Consider the following 9,914-nt stretch of genomic DNA (forward strand, 5'->3'; position numbering starts at 1 on the left):
GCCCCCCCCTCCCCGCCGCCCTACAAGGCGGCGCACGGCGAGCTATTTTTAGGGCGCTATATAAGGGGGCGGCGGCGCGCGCGGCGTCGGTAGAGCGCGGTGCGGGGCGTCGCGGCCTTCCGTGTGGCGCAGCGAGGTGTCCCGGGGCCGGCCCGGCGCGGCGGTTGCCGTTTTCAGCGGAAAAACGCTGCCCTTTGAAGGCTGGGTCGCCTTAGGGGGCGGGGGGAGCCCTGGGGCTGAGCGGGGGCCCTGAGGAAGCGAGGACGGGCACTGCGGTCTGCCCGTGGCCCTGAGCACTCACATCTCGTAGATGACTAGTAAAAAAGATGAGCAGCTGGTGTGATTTTGTGGAAGGAGGCAGTGGTGGGGAGGCAGAGCAGGAGCACACCCTGAGCAGGAGCGGGCAGCGTGAGGACCACGTGTGCGCTGGCTGTGTGTGGAGACCAGAGTGACACAGCCGTGGAGAAGCAAGCAGTGCCAAGTGTTAATAAAACCAAACTTATCTCCAGAAATGCTTATTAAGTCAATAGGCATCTATCAGGGTGTTTAACAAGGCTTAGCTGTGATCCGAGCCCTCTTGAGTGCTAGTTTGGGTTGGCTAATGGGCTGTTTGACCTTAAATGGTTAGTGTGGTGCAAAGCTTCCCCAAAATTGCTCTGGCGCTGGGCACGGTTGCATTTCTGCTTTTGGAAAGATTGCAGAACTGCGTGTGCTCATTTAAAGATGATGGGGGTTTTTCCAGTAATAGCAGAAATATGTTCTCTTTGTTGCTCTCAAATGCAGAGGGCTCYGTAGTCCCATCGGCTGCATTGCCAGGGCCATACCCAGCCACSAGGCTGCCGGACGAACGTCCCCCCGGTGCCCTTGTATGGTGGGTTGTCGACTGTGAGTTGGAACGGGTRTCTGTGTAAACAGATCCTGCTACAGATGCAGCCGTGGGTTGTTAAGCCATCTGGTTTTGCTGCAGTTGCATTATGCTTCTCTTGCCTTGCGTTGCTAAGACATCTATACTTACCTACTATCTTCCTTCTGCAACCAGATGAGCATGCCTGGGCCAGGTCTCAGCTGGCATAAAGCTGTGTAATGCCACTAACACACACACACGCACACACATCTCATCCCTGGTGTCCCACTCAGATTGATGTGAAAGTATGAGGCAGCACAACTCATCAGTGTTAATTAGTTCATGGTATGCTTTCTTTCTTGGTGATGAAGACAAATTGCCTTTTCCAAAACTAGATCCATGTTAACAATTTTAAAGCCATGTTCAAAGAAAGCTTCTGAGAATAAACCTCTGTTTGCCCAGATAACGGCTGCGCTGAGCCCCAAGCTGCTGAGTGCTGGCAAGCAAGGCAGCTGTAATTTTAGAATATAACAGAATAGGCACTGCACCCTAGTTTGGGGAGTCAAAATCTAGGGGGGGGCGGAGATTAGGTTGTTAACTGAAGGAAATGCAGTGATTGGGAGAGATTGGATATAGGCAGTTTTCTCATAAATGGTCCCCCCTCTGCAGAGGCATTCTTTGTTTCGGTGCTTGCATTACAGGAGTGTTGCTCAGCCTCCTACTCTCAGGATACAGATCAGCACAGTCTGGGGCAGCTCACTTGAAGATGGTTCTTTCCTGTTAGTTGCTTCTGAAAAGGATGTGAAAAGGATGCCTGTTTCTCACCATTCACCTTGAGAGCAGGAGGCTGTCTCAGACAAGACCATCTCTGGCACCTTTAACAGCAGGCTTAGCAGAAAAGTTAGGTGTAAAATCAGATGTGAATAATAAGCTGTTCTTTCTCATATAAATGCACACATAAATGTATATATTAGTAGGGAGATGAGAGGGAAGCTTAGCACAGTGAGTACTGTTGGAGAGGTCCTACAGATGGTCGTTATCAATTCCAAGCATGCCTCAAGTTGGCAAAATGACACATTTCCTGGGCACCTTTGGAAGTAAAAGCTTAAAGGCAGGAGAGGAGAGAATCAGACCTAAGATGGTCAGATCTGGTAGGAAGCAGAATTTGGGAATCATAACGCAGCACCTATACCAAGATGGTTGTGTATCTGTTTCAGAAAAAGCTTTCAATAAGCACATCTCCTTAAGAGCTCACCAGAACAAGGCCATATGCATATGCAGAGGCTGCTTCAGACCTAGGCAAGGAAACCGAGGACAAGAGCAGTAGAGGTTCATGGTGCAAGCTATTCAAACRTCCATTTCTATCTCCAAATTTTCTAATCCTGATGGCTGAAAAATATATTGGTACTACACTTCTGGCCTTGTTAAGCACAACTACCTTCTTAATAAATAAGTTGTTAAGTGCTCTGATCTCCAAGCCTCCCCTCTAACACTGTAAGAGCAGAACTGGCCTGTATGAGATGTAGGTTGCTCATTCTTTGGTTTAAAGCAAAGCTCTGTGCCTATCATGAGTTACTATTTAAAGCCCAGGAGTCCCCTCTGCCATGGTAAAGGGTACYACTTGCTACTTCATACTTCTGGTTAGCATCATCAAAAATCTATTTGTCTGTCTTGAGTTTTCTGCTGAATGCTTTTGCTGTAGGAACAGCCCCTTTTCCACCCTTAGGGTAAAGGTTACTCTCAGCTGTGGAGCTCAGCTGCTTTACACCAGCAAAGATCCCAGCCTGTGCCCAGATTGCATAGTAACTGGTGGCCAAATAGCGATGAGCAGATACCGGTCTGCTCCTATCGCTGGCTTCAGGAGGAGCTGGGTCTGAGAGAAAGATTTTGGCTCTGAGCCTTGAGGTGAAGAGCTGAGCTACAGATCTGGCCGCTTGCCTAGGTGGTTTCCAGGCAGACATTGCATTTTTATTGTCTTGGATATTCTGCTTTGGAGGTCAGTTGAGACAGCAGAATGGGGTTATTGCTTGGCAGAAGTGGAAAGGTCTGGACAAAAAATGAACATAGTCATACACTGAGTATAATGCAGTTGGCCCAGGATCTGATGTAGCATATACCTATGCTAACTCAGAGATAATAAAGGGATCAGGCAATTKCTACCATGTGCTCTTAGTTTTCCAGGCTTATTCTTAGCAGATAGCAACTTGCTTGCTCTGGCCCAACAGTACCACCCATCACAGAGAGCAATGCAATCGCACATGGTGAAGGAGCAGCAGTACCCTCCACTACACAGCCAGGCTCAGGGGCACAAAGGAGTACACAAAAGTCCAGGCAAACAGTGAGAGCTGGTCCCACAGGAAGTAAAGATGGCCATTTCAGCTATAGCACCCGTTGGTCTTGTACTGGGTAAAGAGAATAGTCTGGACAGAAAAAGGATTTTTTAGCCAGTCTTGAACCAGCCAGCATTCCTCTGACTTGCTGAAATGTCAGGAGGATGCAGGGAGTTGAGATAGCTGGTTAGCAATAGTGATGATGGGTCTTGGCAGCTGGGAAAAGGGAAGGGGGTGTATTTTTGGCATTGAGGAGCAATGGGAGTGGTTAGTCCTAGTGAAAAAAAAATTTTCCTTGTTCCTTTTGCTGTTGTAGAGAAAGAGGAGAGATGATGTCACTTTTTTTGGGTCACTGGTTTCTTGAGAAGAGCTTGAATTTCTCATTGCCTGCCAATGAGACCTCTGCCAACAACCTCTTCCATCCTCTCCAGGCTGAGAGTTCAGAGTGGCCCCCTGCACTTGGCTGGATCTCAACAAGCCACTGCTGTGGGCAGAATCACAGTTTTGATTGCTCTGGTTGCCTTCCCTTGTGATATCTCCAGCCCCACTGCCACCAGGAGCAATGGCGAGAGGTGTGTAATGGGACCCAGTGGGGAATGCTGATTTGCAGGGGACTTTGGGCTGTTGTGCCATCTGCATACCTTCCTTTCCCCCATCTCAGATCGAGAGTTACTACCATTTTCCTGTACTTGTAACCTGTGACAGGGATGTTCAATGGTATTGGTTCTTCAGTCAGGGAGTCCCTCATGGAGAGGAAGAGGCGATGCTTGTACATTTGTAGGGTTGGAGTTATCATTGATTATGAAGCCTTGCAAAGAGCGGAGTGGAGGAAAAGCACTGAGAAACTTTCTGGAGTGTGCTTGGGTTTGCAGCCGCCTCCTCTCCAGCAGTGGGTGCAAAAGCTGTCACTGGGGGAGTGGAGAACTCGTTTTGGTGGTGGCTAACAGCCAGGTGGCACGGTTGGAAGAGACTGCAAAAGGAGCAGTGGGAAAGTTTGAAAGCCACCCAGCTGTTCAGAGTTACCACTTTCTGATACAAGAGTGCGTGTGTCTATGTCAACGTCCGCATCTAAATCTGATGAGAACAGCTGCATATGTTACCAAAATCCCAACAAACATCAAGCAGCCATAAAGGAGAGAACTTCCTTTCCCAGAACCAAGCGTCTCGCTCCAGGCTGTGGAAGTCCCCCGTTTCCTCTCCAGTCGGATACCTCCCACCCTCTCAACCTCTCACCTCCTTGTCAGTCCTCAGTTTCCTAGAGAAAGGCCTCTGCTGCTGGGCTTCACATCCTCCTCCCGCCCCCGCAGAGCAACATTTCCGTGAACTGGAGGATAGTTCAGTGTGTCAAGTTTCCTAAAGCAGTCTCTAAACCGCTGGCTGATCTGAGCGACCGTGCTGCAGGGCAGGAGCAGGTCTGGAGGAGGGAGGCTGAAACAGAAGTCCAGCTCTTCCCTTCTGCAGCTTGTCTTGGGGAAGGGCAGTGAGGGCACGAGGAGGAACCTTGTTTTTGAGGGCAGGGAAATCCTGGGTGGCCCATATTTTTAACCTTCTGCTTTTTAATTGAAGGCTTTTCTGCAGGGTAGCTATTTTAACAAGACTGGGCCCTCCTCGTGCGGTAGGAGGCAGGGCTTACCGAGAGGGGAGCTGCCCCGAGCTCTTCCGCTGCGCTCTGACCAGCACACCCACGGCTTTCCCTGGGCACCCGGCTCTCCCGGCATTTGAGACTCCACCAGCCAGTCCTGCCATCCTCGCTCTGAGCAGATCACAAGTGGTTTGGGCTGGTGTGGACGCGCTGAGTAGCACTGTGACTTACAGCCTGGGTAGTACTCCAGGAGAGAGCGTGGGGACACATCCTGCTGGGTCTGTTTTTGCCACCAGCCTCCTGTATGACCACTTGCACCTGACATCTCTCCCAGTTCTGTGGCTTGTCTGCACGAGTTGCAGACAGTTCAAAGCAGATTTTGTAGTGTATTTGTACCATGCCCCAGTGYGGCAAGTCCTGGAGTAATGGGTTGTGTTGGGGCAGTTTCCCCGCCGTTCCCCTGGGGATGAGGCAGGCGAGGGCCCAGCTCCGTTGCTGCAGGAAGGTCTCTGCATCCCCAGCTCAGGCTTGGCAGTTCCCCAGCCTTCCCCTGGGAAACATCCAGCCGTTATAGCYGTCCTTCCCTAACAGAGTCCGGAGCTCTTCGGTTGGAGCAGGCCGTGGCCTATCCAAATTCCGACCTGTTGCTTTATTCTATTTTGGCGGCATTTTTTCTTCGGGGCGAAGCCTCGTTTTTATTATTTGGTGAGGCAGGATGTTTTTCCCTCTGTAGCGCTGTCCCCCTTGGGGTTCGGGCCCGCATGCAGAGTGGCTCCCGGCTTGCCACAGCTGCGCTGCCTCGCAGCCTCTGCCGGTGCCATCAGCCGCCACCTCTCTGCGCATGAGAGATCCCCTCCAAGTCGGAGCTGGTTGCTATGGCTACTGGCAATCTGCTTGCTCCGGGGCTCTCCGAGCCACAAGCAGAGTTGTTTTTCTCCAGCAGCTAAGTAAACGCTCCTCTTCCTCCATGGCACAGTCAACTTCGCTGAAGCAACACGCACGGGTTGTGTCCCACGTCGTGAGTGGACCGGGCTTTGAGGGCACGACAGACTGCCGCTTCGCCTTCCCTTCTCCGGCGTGTTTCTTCCGCTCTGCCTTGTCTCCACAGGGGCTGAGTGGGAAGCAGGAGCAGGCTTTACGCTGCATGGATACCCACGAGTGCATGTGTGTGTTTCTGCCGTGCATTTTGGCTCTTCCTTGCTGCCCCCGCTTTTCAAATGGCTCCTTTCCAGGCAGATGTTCTTGGTGCGCAGGGAGCCTTCCCTATCCATGCTTCCTGATGGGGGAGGTGAAGGAAGGTGCTTTCCAGAAGGATTCATTCTGCCCCTTTGCTCAATGGCAGGAATAAGACCTCCTTAAAAGGATTTGGTGTTGCCCCTCAGGGAAGCAGCCTGAGATGAAAAACAAACAAGTTGCACTTTTGCATAAGCACGGCTTTGCCAGGCCCTGATTTCCCTATCCGCATGCACATGTTGTGACCCGCTGCATACGCAGCTGTTCTGCCGTAGTGCTCTGAAGAGGAAAAGAGCCTGCTCAGCTGCTCAGCGAAGGCAGAGAGGGAAATCAGAGCGAGGTGGAAAACTTGGTGCTGTGACCCTGTTCTGCTTTGCCAGGAAAGCAGATTTCAGCAGGAATATTTAAGAGAGAGCTAAGGCTGAGATCCCATCTTCATCTTCCAGCAGGTGCAGCCCAGAAACGGCATCCCAAGAGCATGCAGGGCAGAGGTGGTTTTCACTCACCTCCCCATCCCTGGGGCTCCGGGGAGGCAGCACAGCTGTTCACATCGACTGGAGGTGGGAGGAACTGCTGTAACTCACAGCCCTCACCAAGCACTGCCGCACCGCCCTGAGCTCCCACCTCTCCTGCCCTTGGCTCTGCCTCGGGCACGCTTCGATGCAGGCTAGTGGGCATCTCTGCATGGGGCGAGCATGGACATGAGTGTCTCCTGGCCTCTAGCAAGCCATTAGCAGCTCTCTGAATTTGCAGCAACCGAAGAGGGGACCAGAATGTAGCACAGCGGGTTTCCATGCTTTCCCTCCTTCCTAAAAACAGGCATCATTTGGCTCCCCTTTCAAATCAGTGCCCTGTGGACAACGCAACGGCTTTATTTGCAGGGCAGCTAATGAGCACCCTCCAGGATTAGGGATGAATGGGCTTAACCCATAATCATAGCTTAGGGCATCCAAAAGTCTCAGCGGACTTTGCAAGCTGATCCCTGGCCAGACACAGATGATGTTTGGTGGGAAAGCAGGACATGCCATCCCAAAGCGGAAACACCATCCGACTAGCTCAGTTCTCTGGGCTGAGACAAAAAACAAAGCCCAGTGCTTCAAGGGAAGGTTAGAAATAATAGCGGAACAGCCCTAATCTGGTTCTGGCCTGAAGTCTTTTGACTCCCCCTGTCCTGAAAAGGCATTCAGCACGCTTAGCACTTAACAGGATTGAGTTTTCGCTTTCGGGAAGGAGTCTTCATCTGTTGTGGTTTGTTTATGTGCTCTAGGGTTTTCTTATTTTTTATAATCACAGTTATGATGCAACTGTGGCTGTTCACATTAGGATCTGTCTCTGTCTACCAGTTTTCAAAACAAGAATATTGGGACTTGCAGGTCTGTCCCAGAGGGAGCTCTGAGGTAGCTATGTTTTTGGTTCCTTTTGCATTTTATTCCCTAAACCTACTCTGATTGGAATTAAATGATACAATAGCAACAGTCCCCAGGTCCCGTCTTTGCTGTGTTTTTCTGCCTGCAGAGGAGCAGTGGAAAAATTACTAATCTTAACTGTTCAGTACGCCTGAGACCCGCTCTTGTTCTCCCACTGCCTTTGCCACAACGCAAAAATGGTATTCCCGCTGCCCAGCAGTCCCCTTATGCATTTCACCTGGTTTTGGTTTTATGCACTCATTCAGCCCACACTGAATACTGCTTCAGGTGTGCTTCGCCCTGTGGTCCAAGTCTCCCTGTTTTGCATTGATAGGATGCTCTTTTGGTTGCATTGCACTGACATCGGCTGGGATCTAGCTCCACACTCCATCTAATAGAAATAGAGCTATGGAGAAGGTTGCCCTGCCTGAGGCCCTGGCCGGGGGAAAGTTGGTAGTGAGCCACTGGGCAAGATGTAAACCGTGTTAGTAAAAACAGTGCTATAAAAGCATGCAGTGTAGTTACACACAGAGCGCTGTATGGTGATGGGTGAAACCTTTCAGCAGCAGACAGATGCGATCCCTTCGTTAGAGTAGGAAACGTGGGACTCCAGGAACTCGCGTGACTTCCTTTGGGTCACACAGAGAGCTTGTGAAAGATCTGGATCTAACCTGTCTCTCTTCTGTCTTTCAGGTCCTGAACCTTTAACCACCAGTCTGTCCCTCCTCTCAAAAAGGTCACATGCTCGTGTGACCCTTCCCCTCACTCCCCTAGCTTTCCAGATCCTGCAACAAATCTATAAATCATGTAAGAGCAGCCTGGCACCAGAAGTTGTTCTCAATTGCTGGCTGTACCACCATGCKTCCAGCCATGCTGGGGACAAGAAAGGTCAGTGCACACAAACCCAAAGCAGAGACCCTCCTTTCTACCCAGAGGGATCTGCATGTTTCTGAAGCTCTTTGCAAGGGCAGTTGTCATTGCTATTCTGTCAGTGTTGGGCACCTCACATAAACAGTCTCTGATTATATTAGCAGGCTCTCAGGTACTTCTGCAGTACAAATAATAATAATGAACTGCAAGGAAGATCTCTGAGCTTTGGATGTTGGCTCAGGCCGGACTCTCATGACTTCCACCTGGTACATCCACTTTATAGACCCTTCTGTGCTGCTGTTGTGGGCAGTGCAGCAGTACTGCTTAGGAGACTCGCCTGGGAATGAGGGTCCCACTGCGTTAGGCGCATAAGGAAAAGGCTGTCCTCACCTCAGAGAGGTGGGCTTGAATCACGTGCTCACATAGGTACCTGTGCAGTCATGGCTTGGTGGTTAGCAGCCTGTCTCGGCTCCCGCTGATGGCAGCAGAGCTGGGCACCAGACAGCCACAAGAGCCTTTGGCTAAATGCAGGCGAGACCAAGCTTCACCCAAAGTCGCAAAGCAAGTCAGGGCCCAAAATAAATCCTGGATCCTCTCAAATCGCAAGCTAATGCCTAGGTATAGACTGTACCTATTGTACCTGCTCCCTTAAAGCACGCTTTTGACTGAAGAAAACTGCTGGCTCCCCGAGCTGATTTGTGAGTTGACAGAGCTCTGCTGAGCTGTCATTTCCTCTGGGGCAATGCTCGGCAGGGCAGCCAGCAGTTTGTCATCCCTGCCCTTTCCACCCGTAGCAATTGCTGCCACCAGTGAGTAATTGCTTATTACTATTAAAGCCACGGGGAACGTTATGAGACTGTTTTACAAGGGGTGGGGGAAATCATTTTATAAAATGGAGGTCACGAACACAGCCTCCTTCCGCCTCTTTAGGAGGAGGTAAGTACCTCCAGAAGGCAAGCATGGCTGATGCTCCTTTTGATGGAAAGAAACACAGAGGTAATAGAAGTGACAAGTGGTAGCCAAGAAGGTCTGAGCCTTGTTCTACAATTCCCTGACTTGCGAGCAAGTTTATGGGTGGTAAGGGTTAAAGATGGCCTGGGTAACCATTCCTGCCAGAGCTTTGTCAAGCAAAAGGGAGATACCCGTTGTGTGTGGTGGATTCACCCTGGTTTTTGAAATCAAGAGTTAAAGCGCTGAGAGGCATCGTCTTGGAAGGAACAAAGGAAGAGGGAGACATGTCACATCATAAACTCTTGCAGGTTCTGGGAAACAGGCAAGCACGCGGCTGCTTTAGTCGCTGACATCACTTTTTCTCCATGGCGACACAGACAGACATCACTGGGTTTTCGACGGGGAAGTCGCGAGGGCTCGTGTGGCGTTCCCCTGGGGGGGACGGGGACGCACGAGGGCACCTTACCTCTGCTCCCACAGCAGCTCTGCTGCGGCAATAAGCCGCCCCCRTTAGGATCAGAAGGAAAAGTCCCGCTGCGTTTAGCGTAGACGGAAACAGGCCCCAGCTGTGACCTTCCCACCCTGCGGCTCCTCCGGCCTGCGCAAAGCCGGGTTAGCCAAGAGGTGGCCGGGGAGGCCGAGTGCCCAGCCTGGGTCTCTGCCCGCGCGCGTTTTTCAAGCGTGTAGTCCTGCCGCAG

This window comes from Apteryx rowi, unplaced genomic scaffold, assembly GCF_003343035.1.
Source record: "Apteryx rowi isolate R43461 unplaced genomic scaffold, aptRow1 scaffold_12, whole genome shotgun sequence".
Classification (NCBI taxonomy): Eukaryota; Metazoa; Chordata; class Aves; order Apterygiformes; family Apterygidae; genus Apteryx; species Apteryx rowi.